Here is a 19,121-nt window from a genome sequence, read left to right as displayed (position 1 = left end):
AACCCTAACCCTAGTTTGAAACCCTAACTGAAAACCTTAGCTGGAAACCCTAACCCTAACTGAAAACCCTAGCTGGAAACCCTAACCCTAGTTTGAAACCCTAACTGAAAACCCTAGCTGGAAACCCTAACCCTAATTTGAAACCCTAGCTGGAAACCCTAACCCTTGTTTGAAACCCTAACCCTAGTTTGAAACCCTAACCCTAATTTGAAACCCTAGCTGGAAACCCTAACCCTAGTTTGAAACCCTAGCTGGAAACCCTAACCCTTGTTTGAAACCCTAACCCTAGTTTGAAACCCTAACTGAAAACCCTAGCTGGAAACCCTAACCCTAGTTTGAAACCCTAACTGAAAACCCTAGCTGGAAACCCTAACCCTAGTTTGAAACCCTAGCTGGAAACCCTAACCCTAGTTTGAAACCCTAACTGAAAACCCTAGCTGGAAACCCTAACCCTAGTTTGAAACCCTAGCTGGAAACCCTAACCCTAGTTTGAAACCCTAACTAAAAACCCTAGCTGGAAACCCTAACCCTAGTTTGAAACCCTAGCTGGAAACCCTAACCCTTGTTTGAAACCCTAACTGAAAACCCTAGCTGGAAACCCTAACCCTAATTTGAAACCCTAGCTGGAAACCCTAACCCTAGTTTGAAACCCTAACTGAAAACCCTAGCTGGAAACCCTAACCCTAATTTGAAACCCTAGCTGGAAACCCTAACCCTTGTTTGAAACCCTAACCCTAGTTTGAAACCCTAACTGAAAACCCTAGCTGGAAACCCTAACCCTAGTTTGAAACCCTAACTGAAAACCCTAGCTGGAAACCCTAACCCTAGTTTGAAACCCTAGCTGGAAACCCTAACCCTTGTTTGAAACCCTAACCCTAGTTTGAAACCCTAACTGAAAACCCTAGCTGGAAACCCTAACCCTAATTTGAAACCCTAACTGAAAACCCTAGCTGGAAACCCTAACCCTAGTTTGAAACCCTAACTGAGAACCCTAGCTGGAAACCCTAACCCTAGTTTGAAACCCTAGCTGGAAACCCTAACCCTAATTTGAAACCCTAGCTGGAAACCCTAACCCTAGTTTGAAACCCTAACCCTAGTTTGAAACCCTAACTGAAAACCTTAGCTGGAAACCCTAACCCTAACTGAAAACCCTAGCTGGAAACCCTAACCCTAGTTTGAAACCCTAACTGAAAACCCTAGCTGGAAACCCTAACCCTAATTTGAAACCCTAGCTGGAAACCCTAACCCTTGTTTGAAACCCTAACCCTAGTTTGAAACCCTAACCCTAATTTGAAACCCTAGCTGGAAACCCTAACCCTAGTTTGAAACCCTAGCTGGAAACCCTAACCCTTGTTTGAAACCCTAACCCTAGTTTGAAACCCTAACTGAAAACCCTAGCTGGAAACCCTAACCCTAGTTTGAAACCCTAACTGAAAACCCTAGCTGGAAACCCTAACCCTAGTTTGAAACCCTAGCTGGAAACCCTAACCCTTGTTTGAAACCCTAACCCTAGTTTGAAACCCTAACTGAAAACCCTAGCTGGAAACCCTAACCCTAATTTGAAACCCTAGCTTGAAACCCTAACCCTTGTTTGAAACCCTAACCCTAGTTTGAAACCCTAACTGAAAACCCTAGCTGGAAACCCTAACCCTAGTTTGAAACCCCAGCTGGAAACCCTAACCCTAATTTGAAACCCTAGCTGGAAACCCTAACCCTAGTTTGAAACCCTAACCCTAGTTTGAAACCCTAACTGAAAACCCTAGCTGGAAACCCTAACCCTAATTTGAAACCCTAGCTGGAAACCCTAACCCTAGTTTGAAACCCTAACTGAAAACCCTTGCTGGAAACCCTAACCCTTGTTTGAAACCCTAACCTTAGTTTGAAACCCTAACTGAAAACCCTAGCTGGAAACCCTAACCCTAGTTTGAAACCCTAACTGAAAACCCTAGCTGGAAACCCTAACCCTAGTTTGAAACCCTAGCTGGAAACCCTAACCCTTGTTTGAAACCCTAACCCTAGTTTGAAACCCTAACTGAAAACCCTAGCTGGAAACCCTAACCCTAGTTTGAAACCCTAGCTGGAAACCCTAACACTTGTTTGAAACCCTAACTGAAAACCCTAGCTGGAAACCCTAACCCTAGTTTGAAACCCTAACTGAAAACCCTAGCTGGAAACCCTAACCCTAATTTGAAACCCTAGCTGGAAACCCTAACCCTAGTTTGAAACCCTAACTGAAAACCTTAGCTGGAAACCCTAACCCTAATTTGAAACCCTAGCTGGAAACCCTAACTCTTGTTTGAAACCCTAACCCTAGTTTGAATCCCTAACTGAAAACCCTAGCTGGAAACCCTAACCCTAATTTGAAACCCTAACTGAAAACCCTAGCTGGAAACCCTAACCCTAGTTTGAAACCCTAACCCTAGTTTGAAACCCTAACTGAAAACCCTAGCTGGAAACCCTAACCCTAATTTGAAACCTTAGCTGGAAACCCTAACCCTATTTTGAAACCCTAACTGAAAACCCTAGCTGGAAACCCTAACCCTAGTTTGAAACCCTAACTGAAAACCCTAGCTGGAAACCCTAACCCTAGTTTGAAACCCTAACTGAAAACCCTAGCTGGAAACCCTAACCCTAGTTTGAAACCCTAGCTGGAAACCCTAACCCTTGTTTGAAACCCTAACCCTAGTTTGAAACCCTAACTGAAAACCCTAGCTGGAAACCCTAACCCTAATTTGAAACCCTAACTGAAAACCCTAGCTGGAAACCCTAACCCTAGTTTGAAACCCTAGCTGGAAACCCTAACCCTTGTTTGAAACCCTAACCCTAGTTTGAAACCCTAACTGAAAACCCTAGCTGGAAACCCTAACCCTAATTTGAAACCCTAACTGAAAACCCTAGCTGGAAACCCTAACCCTAGTTTGAAACCCTAACTGAAAACCCTAGCTGGAAACCCTAACCCTAATTTGAAACCCTAACTGAAAACCCTAGCTGGAAACCCTAACCCTAGTTTGAAACCCTAACTGAAAACCCTAGCTGGAAACCCTAACCCTAGTTTGAAACCCTAGCTGGAAACCCTAACCCTTGTTTGAAACCCTAACTGAAAACCCTAGCTGGAAACCCTAACCCTAATTTGAAACCCTAGCTGGAAACCCTAACCCTAGTTTGAAACCCGAACTGAAAACCCTAGCTGGAAACCCTAACCCTAATTTGAAACCCTAGCTGGAAACCCTAACCCTTGTTTGAAACCCTAACCCTAGTTTGAAACCCTAACCCTAGTTTGAAACCCTAACTGAAAACCCTAGCTGGAAACCCTAACCCTAATTTGAAACCCTAGCTGGAAACCCTAACCCTAGTTTGAAACCCTAGCTGGAAACCCTAACCCTAGTTTGAAACCCTAGCTGGAAACCCTAACCGTTGTTTGACACCCTAACTGAAAACCCTAGCTGGAAACCCTAACCCTAATTTGAAACCCTAGCTGGAAACCCTAACCCTTGTTTGAAACCCTAACCCTAGTTTGAAACCCTAACTGAAAACCCTAGCTGGAAACCCTAACCCTAGTTTGAAACCCTAGCTGGAAACCCTAACCCTTGTTTGAAACCCTAACTGAAAACCCTAGCTGGAAACCCTAACCCTAATTTGAAACCCTAGCTGGAAACCCTAACCCTAGTTTGAAACCCTAACTGAAAACCCTAGCTGGAAACCCTAACCCTAATTTGAAACCCTAGCTGGAAACCCTAACCCTAGTTTGAAACCCTAACCCTAGTTTGAAACCCTAACTGAAAACCCTAGCTGGAAACCCTAACCCTAGTTTGAAACCCTAACTGAAAACCCTAGCTGGAAACCCTAACCCTAATTTGAAACCCTAGCTGGAAACCCTAACCCTTGTTTGAAACCCTAACTGAAAACCCTAGCTGGAAACCCTAACCCTAATTTGAAACCCTAGCTGGAAACCCTAACCCTTGTTTGAAACCCTAACTGAAAACCCTAGCTGGAAACCCTAACCCTAGTTTGAAACCCTAGCTGGAAACCCTAACCCTAATTTGAAACCCTAGCTGGAAACCCTAACCCTAGTTTGAAACCCTAACCCTAGTTTGAAACCCTAACTGAAAACCCTAGCTGGAAACCCTAACCCTAATTTGAAACCCTAGCTGGAAACCCTAACCCTATTTTGAAACCCTAACTGAAAACCCTAGCTGGAAACCCTAACCCTAGTTTGAAACCCTAACTGAAAACCCTAGCTGGAAACCCTAACCCTAGTTTGAAACCCTAGCTGGAAACCCTAACCCTTGTTTGAAACCCTAACCCTAGTTTGAAACCCTAACTGAAAACCCTAGCTGGAAACCCTAACCCTAATTTGAAACCCTAACTGAAAACCCTAGCTGGAAACCCTAACCCTAGTTTGAAACCCTAGCTGGAAACCCTAACCCTTGTTTGAAACCCTAACCCTAGTTTGAAACCCTAACTGAAAACCCTAGCTGGAAACCCTAACCCTAATTTGAAACCCTAACTGAAAATCCTAGCTAGAAACCCTAACCCTAGTTTGATACCCTAGCTGGAAACCCTAACCCTAGTTTGAAACCCTAACTGAAAACCCTAGCTGGAAACCCTAACCCTAATTTGAAACCCTAACTGAAAACCCTAGCTGGAAACCCTAACCCTAGTTTGAAACCCTAACTGAAAACCCTAGCTGGAAACCCTAACCCTAGTTTGAAACCCTAGCTGGAAACCCTAACCCTAATTTGAAACCCTAGCTGGAAACCCTAACCCTTGTTTGAAACCCTAACCCTAGTTTGAAACCCTAACCCTAGTTTGAAACCCTAACTGAAAACCCTAGCTGGAAACCCTAACCCTAATTTGAAACCCTAGCTGGAAACCCTAACCCTTGTTTTAAACCCTAACCCTAGTTTGAAACCCTAACTGAAAACCCTAGCTGGAAACCCTAACCCTAATTTGAAACCCTAACTGAAAACCCTAGCTGGAAACCCTAACCCTAGTTTGAAACCCTAACTGAAAACCCTAGCTGGAAACCCTAACCCTAGTTTGAAACCCTAGCTGGAAACCCTAACCCTTGTTTGAAACCCTAACTGAAAACCCTAGCTGGAAACCCTAACCCTAATTTGAAACCCTAGCTGGAAACCCTAACCCTAGTTTGAAACCCGAACTGAAAACCCTAGCTGGAAACCCTAACCCTAATTTGAAACCCTAGCTGGAAACCCTAACCCTTGTTTGAAACCCTAACCCTAGTTTGAAACCCTAACCCTAGTTTGAAATCCTAACTGAAAACCCTAGCTGGAAACCCTAACCCTAATTTGAAACCCTAGCTGGAAACCCTAACCCTTGTTTGAAACCCTAACCCTAGTTTGAAACCCTAACCCTAGTTTGAAACCCTAACTGAAAACCCTAAATGGAAACCCTAACCCTAATTTGAAACCGTAGCTGGAAACCCTAACCCTTGTTTGAAACCCTAACCCTAGTTTGAAACCCTAGCTGGAAACCCTAACCCTAGTTTGAAACCCTAACTGAAAACCCTAGCTGGAAACCCTAACCCTAGTTTGAAACCCTAGCTGGAAACCCTAACCCTTGTTTGAAACCCTAACTGAAAACCCTAGCTGGAAACCCTAACCCTAGTTTGAAACCCTAACTGAAAACCCTAGCTGGAAACCCTAACCCTAGTTTGAAACCCTAACTGAAAACCCTAGCTGGAAACCCTAACCCTATTTTGAAACCCTAGCTGGAAACCCTAACCCTTGTTTGAAACCCTAACCCTAGTTTGAAACCCTAACTGAAAACCCTAGCTGGAAACCCTAACCCTAGTTTGAAACCCTAGCTGGAAACCCTAACCCTTGTTTGAAACCCTAACCCTAGTTTGAAACCCTAACTGAAAACCCTAGCTGGAAACCCTAACCCTAATTTGAAACCCTAACTGAAAACCCTAGCTGGAAACCCTAACCCTAATTTGAAACCCTAACTGAAAACCCGAGCTGGAAACCCTAACCCTATTTTGAAACCCTAGCTGGAAACCCTAACCCTTGTTTGAAACCCTAACCCTAGTTTGAAACCCTAGCTGGAAACCCTAACCCTTGTTTGAAACCCTAACCCTTGTTTGAAACCCTAACTGAAAACCCTAGCTGGAAACCCTAACCCTAATTTGAAACCCTAACTGAAAACCCTAGCTGGAAACCCTAACCCTAGTTTGAAACCCTAACTGAAAACCCTAGCTGGAAACCCTAACCCTAGTTTGAAACCCTAGCTGGAAACCTTAACCCTGTTTGAAACCCTAACTGAAAACCATAGCTGGAAACCCTAACCCTAATTTGAATCCCTAGCTGGAAACCCTAACCCTAGTTTGAAACCCGAACTGAAAACCCTAGCTGGAAACCCTAACCCTTGTTTGAAACCCTAACCCTAGTTTGAAACCCGAACTGAAAACCCTAGCTGGAAACCCTAACCCTAATTTGAAACCCTAGCTGGAAACCCTAACCCTTGTTTGAAACCCTAACCCTAGTTTGAAACCCTAACCCTAGTTTGAAACCCTAACTGAAAACCCTAAATGGAAACCCTAACCCTAATTTAAAACCCTAGCTGGAAACCCTAACCCTTGTTTGAAACCCTAACCCTAGTTTGAAAGCCTAACTGAAAACCCTAGCTTGAAACCCTAACCCTAGTTTGAAACCCTAACTGAAAACCCTAGCTGGAAACCCTAACCCTAGTTTGAAACCCTAGCTGGAAACCCTAACCCTAGTTTGAAACCCTAACTGAAAACCCTAGCTGGAAACCCTAACCCTAGTTTGAAACCCTAGCTGGAAACCCTAACCCTTGTTTGAAAGCCTAACCCTAGTTTGAAACCCTAACTGAAAACCCTAGCTGGAAACCCTAACCCTAATTTGAAACCCTAACTGAAAACCCTAGCTGGAAACCCTAACCCTAATTTGAAACCCTAACTGAAAACCCTAGCTGGAAACCCTAACCCTATTTTGAAACCCTAGCTGGAAACCCTAACCCTTGTTTGAAACCCTAACCCTAGTTTGAAACCCTAGCTGGAAACCCTAACCCTTGTTTGAAACCCTAACCCTTGTTTGAAACCCTAACTGAAAACCCTAGCTGGAAACCCTAACCCTAATTTGAAACCCTAACTGAAAACCCTAGCTGGAAACCCTAACCCTAGTTTGAAACCCTAACTGAAAACCCTAACTGGAAACCCTAACCCTAGTTTGAAACCCTAACTGAAAACCCTAGCTGGAAACCCTAACTCTAATTTGAAACCCTAGCTGGAAACCCTAACCCTTGTTTGAAACCCTAACCCTAGTTTGAAACCCTAACCCTAGTTTGAAACCCTAACTGAAAACCCTAGCTGGAAACCCTAACCCTAATTTGAATCCCTAGCTGGAAACCCTAACCCTAGTTTGAAACCCTAACTGAAAACCCTAGCTGGAAACCCTAACCCTAGTTTGAAACCCTAGCTGGAAACCCTAACCCTTGTTTGAAACCCTAACTGAAAACCCTAGCTGGAAACCCTAACCCTAATTTGAAACCCTAGCTGGAAACCTTAACCCTAGTTTGAAACCCTAGCTGGAAACCCTAACCCTAGTTTGAAACCCTAGCTGGAAACCCTAACCCTAGTTTGAAACCCTAAATGAAAACCCTAGCTGGAAACCCTAACCCTAGTTTGAAACCCTAACCCTAGTTTGAAACCCTAACTGAAAACCCTAGCTGGAAACCCTAACCCTAATTTGAAACCCTAGCTGGAAACCCTAACCCTTGTTTGAAACCCTAACCCTAGTTTGAAACCCTAGCTGGAAACCCTAACCCTAGTTTGAAACCTGAACTGAAAACCCTAGCTGGAAACCCTAACCCTAATTTGAAACCCTAGCTGGAAACCCTAACCCTTGTTTGAAACCCTAACCCTAGTTTGAAACACTAACCCTAGTTTGAAACCCTAACTGAAAACCCTAGCTTGAAACCCTAACCCTAGTTTGAAACCCTAACTGAAAACCCTAGCTGGAAACCCTAACCCTAGTTTGAAACCCTAGCTGGAAACCCTAACCCTAGTTTGAAACCCTATATGGAAACCCTAACCCTAGTTTGAAACCCTAACTGAAAACCCTAGCTGGAAACCCTAACCCTAGTTTGAAACCCTAACTGAAAACCCTAGCTGGAAACCCTAACCCTAGTTTGAAACCCTATATGGAAACCCTAACCCTAGTTTGAAACCCTAACTGAAAACCCTAGCTGGAAACCCTAACCCTAGTTTGAAACCCTATATGGAAACCCTAACCCTAGTTTGAAACCCTAACTGAAAACCCTAGCTGGAAACCCTAACCCTAGTTTGAAACCCTAGCTGGAAACCCTCACCCTTGTTTGAAACCCTAACCCTAGTTTGAAACCCTAACTGAAAACCCTAGCTGGAAACCCTAACCCTAATTTGAAACCCTAACTGAAAACCCTAGCTGGAAACCCTAACCCTTGTTTGAAACCCTAACTGAAAACCCTAGCTGGAAACCCTAACCCTAGTTTGAAACCCTAGCTGGAAACCCTAACCCTTGTTTGAAACCCTAACCCTAGTTTGAAACCCTAACTGAAAACCCTAGCTGGAAACCCTAACCCTAGTTTGAAACCCTAACTGAAAACCCTAGCTGGAAACCCTAACCCTAATTTGAAACCCTAGCTGGAAACCCTAACCCTTGTTTGAAACCCTAACCCTAGTTTGAAACCCTAACTGAAAACCCTAGCTGGAAACCCTAACCCTAATTTGAAACCCTAGCTGGAAACCCTAACCCTAGTTTGAAACCCTAGCTGGAAACCCTAACCCTAGTTTTAAACCCTAACCCTAGTTTGAAACCCTAACTGAAAACCCTAGCTGGAAACCCTAACCCTAGTTTGAAACCCTAACTGAAAACCCTAGCTGGAAACCCTAACCCTAATTTGAAACCCTAGCTGGAAACCCTAACCCTTGTTTGAAACCCTAACCCTAGTTTGAAACCCTAACTGAAAACCCTAGCTGGAAACCCTAACTCTAATTTGAAACCCTAGCTGGAAACCCTAACCCTAGTTTGAAACCCTAGCTGGAAACCCTAACCCTAGTTTTAAACCCTAACCCTAGTTTGAAACCCTAACTGAAAACCCTAGCTGGAAACCCTAACCCTAATTTGAAACCCTAGCTGGAAACCCTAACCCTAGTTTGAAACCCTAAATGAAAACCCTAGCTGGAAACCCTAACCCTAATTTGAAACCCTAGCTGGAAACCCTAACCCTTGTTTGAAACCCTAACCCTAGTATGAAACCCTAACTCAAAACCCTAGCTGGAAACCCTAACCCTAATTTGAAACCCTAGCTGGAAACCCTAACCCTAGTTTGAAACCCTAGCTGGAAACCCTAACCCTAGTTTGAAACCCTAGCTGGAAACCCTAACCCTAGTTTTAAACCCTAACCCTAGTTTGAAACCCTAACTGAAAACCCTAGCTGGAAACCCTAACCCTAATTTGAAACCCTAGCTGGAAACCCTAACCCTAGTTTGAAACCCTAACTGAAAACCCTAGCTGGAAACCCTAACCCTAATTTGAAACCCTAGCTGGAAACCCTAACCCTTGTTTGAAACCCTAACCCTAGTATGAAACCCTAACTGAAAACCCTAGCTGGAAACCCTAACCCTAATTTGAAACCCTAGCTGGAAACCCTAACCCTAGTTTGAAACCCTAGCTGGAAACCCTAACCCTAGTTTGAAACCCTAGCTGGAAACCCTAGTTTGAAACCCTAACTGAAAACCCTAGCTGGAAACCCTAACCTTAGTTTGAAACCCTAGCTGGAAACCCTAACCCTAGTTTGAAACCCTAACTGAAAACCCTAGCTGGAAACCCTAACCCTAATTTGAAACCCTAGCTGGAAACCCTAACCCTTGTTTGACACCCTAACCCTAGTTTGAAACCCTAACTGAAAACCCTAGCTGGAAACCCTAACCCTAATTTGAAACCCTAGCTGGAAACCCTAACCCTAGTTTGAAACCCTAGCTGGAAACCCTAACCCTAGTTTTAAACCCTAACCCTAGTTTGAAACCCTAACTGAAAACCCTAGCTGGAAACCCTAACCCTAGTTTGAAACCCTAACTGAAAACCCTAGCTGGAAACCCTAACCCTAATTTGAAACCCTAGCTGGAAACCCTAACCCTTGTTTGAAACCCTAACCCTAGTTTGAAACCCTAACTGAAAACCCTAGCTGGAAACCCTAACCCTAATTTGAAACCCTAGCTGGAAACCCTAACCCTAGTTTTAAACCCTAACCCTAGTTTGAAACCCTAACTGAAAACCCTAGCTGGAAACCCTAACCCTAATTTGAAACCCTAGCTGGAAACCCTAACCCTAGTTTGAAACCCTAACTGAAAACCCTAGCTGGAAACCCTAACCCTAGTTTGAAACCCTAGCTGGAAACCCTAACCCTTGTTTGAAACCCTAACCCTAGTTTGAAACCCTAACTGACAACCCTAGCTGGAAACCCTAACCCTAATTTGAAACCCTAACTGAAAATCCTAGCTGGAAACCCTAACCCTAGTTTGATACCCTAGCTGGAAACCCTAACCCTAGTTTGAAACCCTAACTGAAAACCCTAGCTGGAAACCCTAACCCTAATTTGAAACCCTAACTGAAAACCCTAGCTGGAAACCCTAACCCTAGTTTGAAACCCTAACTGAAAACCCTAGCTGGAAACCCTAACCCTAGTTTGAAACCCTAGCTGGAAACCCTAACCCTAATTTGAAACCCTAGCTGGAAACCCTAACCCTTGTTTGAAACCCTAACCCTAGTTTGAAACCCTAACCCTAGTTTGAAACCCTAACTGAAAACCCTAGCTGGAAACCCTAACCCTAATTTGAAACCCTAGCTGGAAACCCTAACCCTTGTTTGAAACCCTAACCCTAGTTTGAAACCCTAACTGAAAACCCTAGCTGGAAACCCTAACCCTAATTTGAAACCCTAACTGAAAACCCTAGCTGGAAACCCTAACCCTAGTTTGAAACCCTAACTGAAAACCCTAGCTGGAAACCCTAACCCTAGTTTGAAACCCTAGCTGGAAACCCTAACCCTTGTTTGAAACCCTAACTGAAAACCCTAGCTGGAAACCCTAACCCTAATTTGAAACCCTAGCTGGAAACCCTAACCCTAGTTTGAAACCCGAACTGAAAACCCTAGCTGGAAACCCTAACCCTAATTTGAAACCCTAGCTGGAAACCCTAACCCTTGTTTGAAACCCTAACCCTAGTTTGAAACCCTAACCCTAGTTTGAAATCCTAACTGAAAACCCTAGCTGGAAACCCTAACCCTAATTTGAAACCCTAGCTGGAAACCCTAACCCTTGTTTGAAACCCTAACCCTAGTTTGAAACCCTAACCCTAGTTTGAAACCCTAACTGAAAACCCTAAATGGAAACCCTAACCCTAATTTGAAACCGTAGCTGGAAACCCTAACCCTTGTTTGAAACCCTAACCCTAGTTTGAAACCCTAGCTGGAAACCCTAACCCTAGTTTGAAACCCTAACTGAAAACCCTAGCTGGAAACCCTAACCCTAGTTTGAAACCCTAGCTGGAAACCCTAACCCTTGTTTGAAACCCTAACTGAAAACCCTAGCTGGAAACCCTAACCCTAGTTTGAAACCCTAACTGAAAACCCTAGCTGGAAACCCTAACCCTAGTTTGAAACCCTAACTGAAAACCCTAGCTGGAAACCCTAACCCTATTTTGAAACCCTAGCTGGAAACCCTAACCCTAATTTGAAACCCTAGCTGGAAACCCTAACCCTAGTTTGAAACCCTAGCTGGAAACCCTAACCCTAGTTTGAAACCCTAGCTGGAAACCCTAGTTTGAAACCCTAACTGAAAACCCTAGCTGGAAACCCTAACCTTAGTTTGAAACCCTAGCTGGAAACCCTAACCCTAGTTTGAAACCCTAACTGAAAACCCTAGCTGGAAACCCTAACCCAAATTTGAAACCCTAGCTGGAAACCCTAACCCTTGTTTGAAACCCTAACCCTAGTTTGAAACCCTAACTGAAAACCCTAGCTGGAAACCCTAACCCTAATTTGAAACCCTAGCTGGAAACCCTAACCCTAATTTGAAACCCTAACTGAAAACCCTAGCTGGAAACCCTAACCCTAATTTGAAACCCTAGCTGGAAACCCTAACCCTTGTTTGAAACCCTAACCCTAGTATGAAACCCTAACTGAAAACCCTAGCTGGAAACCCTAACCCTAATTTGAAACCCTAGCTGGAAACCCTAACCCTAGTTTGAAACCCTAGCTGGAAACCCTAACCCTAGTTTGAAACCCTAGCTGGAAACCCTAGTTTGAAACCCTAACTGAAAACCCTAGCTGGAAACCCTAACCTTAGTTTGAAACCCTAGCTGGAAACCCTAACCCTAGTTTGAAACCCTAACTGAAAACCCTAGCTGGAAACCCTAACCCTAATTTGAAACCCTAGCTGGAAACCCTAACCCTTGTTTGAAACCCTAACCCTAGTTTGAAACCCTAACTGAAAACCCTAGCTGGAAACCCTAACCCTAATTTGAAACCCTAGCTGGAAACCCTAACCCTAGTTTGAAACCCTAGCTGGAAACCCTAACCCTAGTTTTAAACCCTAACCCTAGTTTGAAACCCTAACTGAAAACCCTAGCTGGAAACCCTAACCCTAGTTTGAAACCCTAACTGAAAACCCTAGCTGGAAACCCTAACCCTAATTTGAAACCCTAGCTGGAAACCCTAACCCTAGTTTGAAACCCTAGCTGGAAACCCTAACCCTAGTTTTAAACCCTAACCCTAGTTTGAAACCCTAACTGAAAACCCTAGCTGGAAACCCTAACCCTAATTTGAAACCCTAGCTGGAAACCCTAACCCTAGTTTGAAACCCTAACTGAAAACCCTAGCTGGAAACCCTAACCCTAGTTTGAAACCCTAGCTGGAAACCCTAACCCTTGTTTGAAACCCTAACCCTAGTTTGAAACCCTAACTGAAAACCCTAGCTGGAAACCCTAACCCTAATTTGAAACCCTAACTGAAAATCCTAGCTGGAAACCCTAACCCTAGTTTGATACCCTAGCTGGAAACCCTAACCCTAGTTTGAAACCCTAACTGAAAACCCTAGCTGGAAACCCTAACCCTAATTTGAAACCCTAACTGAAAACCCTAGCTGGAAACCCTAACCCTAGTTTGAAACCCTAACTGAAAACCCTAGCTGGAAACCCTAACCCTAGTTTGAAACCCTAGCTGGAAACCCTAACCCTAATTTGAAACCCTAGCTGGAAACCCTAACCCTTGTTTGAAACCCTAACCCTAGTTTGAAACCCTAACCCTAGTTTGAAACCCTAACTGAAAACCCTAGCTGGAAACCCTAACCCTAATTTGAAACCCTAGCTGGAAACCCTAACCCTTGTTTGAAACCCTAACCCTAGTTTGAAACCCTAACTGAAAACCCTAGCTGGAAACCCTAACCCTAATTTGAAACCCTAACTGAAAACCCTAGCTGGAAACCCTAACCCTAGTTTGAAACCCTAACTGAAAACCCTAGCTGGAAACCCTAACCCTAATTTGAAACCCTAGCTGGAAACCCTAACCCTAGTTTGAAACCCTAGCTGGAAACCCTAACCCTAGTTTTAAACCCTAACCCTAGTTTGAAACCCTAACTGAAAACCCTAGCTGGAAACCCTAACCCTAGTTTGAAACCCTAACTGAAAACCCTAGCTGGAAACCCTAACCCTAATTTGAAACCCTAGCTGGAAACCCTAACCCTAGTTTGAAACCCTAGCTGGAAACCCTAACCCTAGTTTTAAACCCTAACCCTAGTTTGAAACCCTAACTGAAAACCCTAGCTGGAAACCCTAACCCTAATTTGAAACCCTAGCTGGAAACCCTAACCCTAGTTTGAAACCCTAACTGAAAACCCTAGCTGGAAACCCTAACCCTAGTTTGAAACCCTAGCTGGAAACCCTAACCCTTGTTTGAAACCCTAACCCTAGTTTGAAACCCTAACTGAAAACCCTAGCTGGAAACCCTAACCCTAATTTGAAACCCTAACTGAAAATCCTAGCTGGAAACCCTAACCCTAGTTTGATACCCTAGCTGGAAACCCTAACCCTAGTTTGAAACCCTAACTGAAAACCCTAGCTGGAAACCCTAACCCTAATTTGAAACCCTAACTGAAAACCCTAGCTGGAAACCCTAACCCTAGTTTGAAACCCTAACTGAAAACCCTAGCTGGAAACCCTAACCCTAGTTTGAAACCCTAGCTGGAAACCCTAACCCTAATTTGAAACCCTAGCTGGAAACCCTAACCCTTGTTTGAAACCCTAACCCTAGTTTGAAACCCTAGCTGGAAACCCTAACCCTTGTTTGAAACCCTAACCCTAGTTTGAAACCCTAACTGAAAACCCTAGCTGGAAACCCTAACCCTAATTTGAAACCCTAACTGAAAACCCTAGCTGGAAACCCTAACCCTAGTTTGAAACCCTAACTGAAAACCCTAGCTGGAAACCCTAACCCTAGTTTGAAACCCTAGCTGGAAACCCTAACCCTAATTTGAAACCCTAGCTGGAAACCCTAACCCTAGTTTGGAACCCTAACCCTAGTTTGAAACCCTAACTGAAAACCTTAGCTGGAAACCCTAACCCTAATTTGAAACACTAGCTGGAAACCCTAACCCTAGTTTGAAACCCTAACTGAAAACCCTAGCTGGAAACCCTAACCCTAGTTTGAAACCCTAACTGAAAACCCTAGCTGGAAACCCTAACCCTAGTTTGAAACCCTAGCTGGAAACCCTAAACCTTGTTTGAAACCCTAACCCTAGTTTGAAACCCTAACTGAAAACCCGAGCTGGAAACCCTAACCCTAGTTTGAAACCCTAGCTGGAAACCCTAACCCTAGTTTGAAACCCTAACTGAAAACCCTAGCTGGAAACCCTAACCCTAGTTTGAAACCCTAGCTGGAAACCCTAACCCTTGTTTGAAACCCTAACCCTAGTTTGAAACCCTAACTGAAAACCCTAGCTGGAAACCCTAACCCTAATTTGAAACCCTAACTGAAAACCCTAGCTGGAAACCCTAACCCTAGTTTGAAACCCTAACTGAAAATCCTAGCTAGAAACCCTAACCCTAGTTTTAAACCCTAGCTGGAAACCCTAACCCTAATTTGAAACCCTAGCTGGAAACCCTAACCCTAGTTTGAAACCCTAACTGAAAACCCTAGCTGGAAACTCTAACCGTAGTTTGAAACCCTAACTGAAAACCCTAGCTGGAAACCCTAACCCTAATTTGAAACCCTAGCTGGAAACCCTAACCCTTGTTTGAAACCCTAACCCTAGTTTGAAACCCTAACCCTAGTTTGAAACCCTAACTGAAAACCCTAGCTGGAAACCCTAACCCTAATTTGAAACCCTAGCTGGAAACCCTAACCCTTGTTTGAAACCCTAACCCTTGTTTGAAACCCTAACTGAAAACCCTAGCTTGAAACCCTAACCCTAGTTTGAAACCCTAACTGAAAACCCTAGCTGGAAACCCTAACCCTAGTTTGAAACCCTAGCTGGAAACCCTAACCCTAGTTTGAAACCCTAACTGAAAACCCTAGCTGGAAACCCCAACCCTAGTTTGAAACCCTAGCTGGAAACCCTAACCCTTGTTTGAAACCCTAACTGAAAACCCTAGCTGGAAACCCTAACCCTAATTTGAAACCCTAGCTGGAAACCTTAACCCTAGTTTGAAACCCTAGCTGGAAACCCTAACCCTAGTTTGAAACCCTAGCTGGAAACCCTAACCCTAGTTTGAAACCCTAAATGAAAACCCTAGCTGGAAACCCTAACCCTAGTTTGAAACCCTAACCTTTGTTTGAAACCCTAACTGAAAACCCTAGCTGGAAACCCTAACCCTAATTTGAAACCCTAGCTGGAAACCCTAACCCTAGTTTGAAACCCTAACTGAGAACCCTAGCTGGAAACCCTAACCCTTGTTTGAAACCCTAACCCTAGTTTGAAACCCTAGCTGGAAACCCTAACCCTTGTTTGAAACCCTAACCCTAGTTTGAAACCCGAACTGAAAACCCTAGCTGGAAACCCTAACCCTAATTTGAAACCCTAGCTGGAAACCCTAACCCTTGTTTGAAACCCTAACCCTAGTTTGAAACCCTAACCCTAGTTTGAAACCCTAACTGAAAACCCTAGCTGGAAACCCTAACCCTAATTTGAAACCCTAGCTGGAAACCCTAACCCTTGTTTGAAACCCTAACCCTAGTTTGAAACCCTAACTGAAAACCCTAGCTGGAAACCCTAACCCTAATTTTAAACCCTAACTGAAAACCCTAGCTGGAAACCCTAACCCTTGTTTGAAACCCTAACTGAAAACCCTAGCTGGAAACCCTAACCCTAATTTGAAACCCTAGCTGGAAACCCTAACCCTAGTTTGAAACCCTAACTGAAAACCCTAGCTGGAAACCCTAACCCTAGTTTGAAACCCTAGCTGGAAACCCTAACCCTTGTTTGAAACCCTAACCCTAGTTTGAAACCCTAACTGAAAACCCTAGCTGGAAACCCTAACCCTAATTTGAAACCCTAACTGAAAACCCTAGCTGGAAACCCTAACCCTAGTTTGAAACCCTAACTGAAAACCCTAGCTGGAAACCCTAACCCTAGTTTGAAACCCTAGCTGGAAACCCTAACCCTAATTTGAAACCCTAGCTGGAAACCCTAACCCTAGTTTGAAACCCTAACCCTAGTTTGAAACCCTAACTGAAAACCTTAGCTGGAAACCCTAACCCTAATTTGAAACACTAGCTGGAAACCCTAACCCTAGTTTGAAACCCTAACTGAAAACCCTAGCTGGAAACCCTAACCCTAGTTTGAAACCCTAACTGAAAACCCTAGCTGGAAACCCTAACCCTAGTTTGAAACCCTAACTGAAAACCCTAGCTGGAAACCCTAACCCTAGTTTGAAACCCTAGCTGGAAACCCTAACCCTTGTTTGAAACCCTAACCCTAGTTTGAAACCCTAACTGAAAACCTTAGCTGGAAACCCTAACCCTAATTTGAAACCCTAGCTGGAAACCCTAACCCTAGTTTGAAACCCTAACTCAAAACCCTAGCTGGAAACCCTAACCCTAGTTTGAAACCCTAACTGAAAACCCTAGCTGGAAACCCTAACACTAATTTGAAACCCTAGCTGGAAACCCTATCCCTTGTTTGAAACCCTAACCCTAGTTTGAAACCCTAACCCTAGTTTGAAACCCTAACTGAAAACCCTAGCTGGAAACCCTTACCCTAGTTTGAAACCCTAACTGAAAACCCTAGCTGGAAACCCTAACCCTTGTTTGAAACCCTAACCCTAGTTTGAAACCCTAACTGAAAACCCTAGCTGGAAACCCTAACCCTAGTTTGAAACCCTAACTGAAAACCCTAGCTGGAAACCCTAACCCTAGTTTGAAACCCTAGCTGGAAACCCTAACCCTTGTTTGAAACCCTAACCCTAGTTTGAAACCCTAACTGAAAACCCTAGCTGGAAACCCTAACCCTAATTTGAAACCCTAGCTTGAAACCCTAACCCTTGTTTGAAACCCTAACCCTAGTTTGAAACCCTAACTGAAAACCCTAGCTGGAAACCCTAACCCTAGTTTGAAACCCCAGCTGGAAACCCTAACCCTAATTTGAAACCCTAACTGAAAACCCTAGCTGGAAACCCTAACCCTAGTTTGAAACCCTAGCTGGAAACCCTAACCCTTGTTTGAAACCCTAACCCTAGTTTGAAACCCTAACTGAAAACCCTAGCTGGAAACCCTAACCCTAATTTGAAACCCTAACTGAAAACCCTAGCTGGAAACCCTAACCCTAGTTTGAAACCCTAACTGAAAACCCTAGCTGGAAACCCTAACCCTAATTTGAAACCCTAGCTTGAAACCCTAACCCTTGTTTGAAACCCTAACCCTAGTTTGAAACCCTAACTGAAAACCCTAGCTGGAAACCCTAACCCTAGTTTGAAACCCCAGCTGGAAACCCTAACCCTAATTTGAAACCCTAGCTGGAAACCCTAACCCTAGTTTGAAACCCTAACCCTAGTTTGAAACCCTAACTGAAAACCCTAGCTGGAAACCCTAACCCTAGTTTGAAACCCTAGCTGGAAACCCTAACCCTTGTTTGAAACCCTAACTGAAAACCCTAGCTGGAAACCCTAACCCTAATTTGAAACCCTAGCTGGAAACCCTAACCCTAGTTTGAAACCCGAACTGAAAACCCTAGCTGGAAACCCTAACCCTAATTTGAAACCCTAGCTGGAAACCCTAACCCTTGTCTGAAACCCTAACCCTAGTTTGAAACCCTAACCCTAGTTTGAAACCCTAACTGAAAACCCTAGCTGGAAACCCTAACCCTAATTTGAAACCCTAACTGAAAACCCTAGCTGGAAACCCTAACCCTAGTTTGAAACCCTAGCTGGAAACCCTAACCCTTGTTTGAAACCCTAACCCTAGTTTGAAACCCTAACTGAAAACCCTAGCTGGAAACCCTAACCCTAGTTTGAAACCCTAACTGAAAACCCTAGCTGGAAACCCTAACCCTAGTTTGAAACCCTAGCTGGAAACCCTAACCCTTGTTTGAAACCCTAACCCTAGTTTAAAACCCTAACTGAAAACCCTAGCTGGAAACCCTAACCCTAGTTTGAAACCCTAGCTGGAAACCCTAACCCTTGTTTGAAACCCTAACTGAAAACCCTAGCTGGAAACCCTAACCCTAGTTTGAAACCCTAACTGAAAACCCTAGCTGGAAACCCTAACCCTAATTTGAAACCCTAGCTGGAAACCCTAACCCTAGTTTGAAACCCTAACTGAAAACCCTAGCTGGAAACCCTAACCCTTGTTTGAAACCCTAACCCTAGTTTGAAACCATAGCTGGAAACCCTAACCCTTGTTTGAAACCCTAACCCTAGTTTGAAACCCTAACTGAAAACCCTAGCTGGAAACCCTAACCCTAATTTGAAACCCTAGCTGGAAACCCTAACCCTTGTTTGAAACCCTAACCCTAGTTTGAAACCCTAACCCTAGTTTGAAACCCTAACTGAAAACCTTAGCTGGAAACCCAAACCCTAGTTTGAAACCCTAGCTGGAAACCCTAACCCT

Source organism: Filicampus tigris, chromosome 5, assembly GCF_054856515.1.
Source record: "Filicampus tigris isolate MCC_2025a chromosome 5, RoL_Ftig_1.0, whole genome shotgun sequence".
Lineage (NCBI taxonomy): Eukaryota > Metazoa > Chordata > Actinopteri > Syngnathiformes > Syngnathidae > Filicampus > Filicampus tigris.
Note: the sequence above shows the minus strand (reverse complement) of the source record.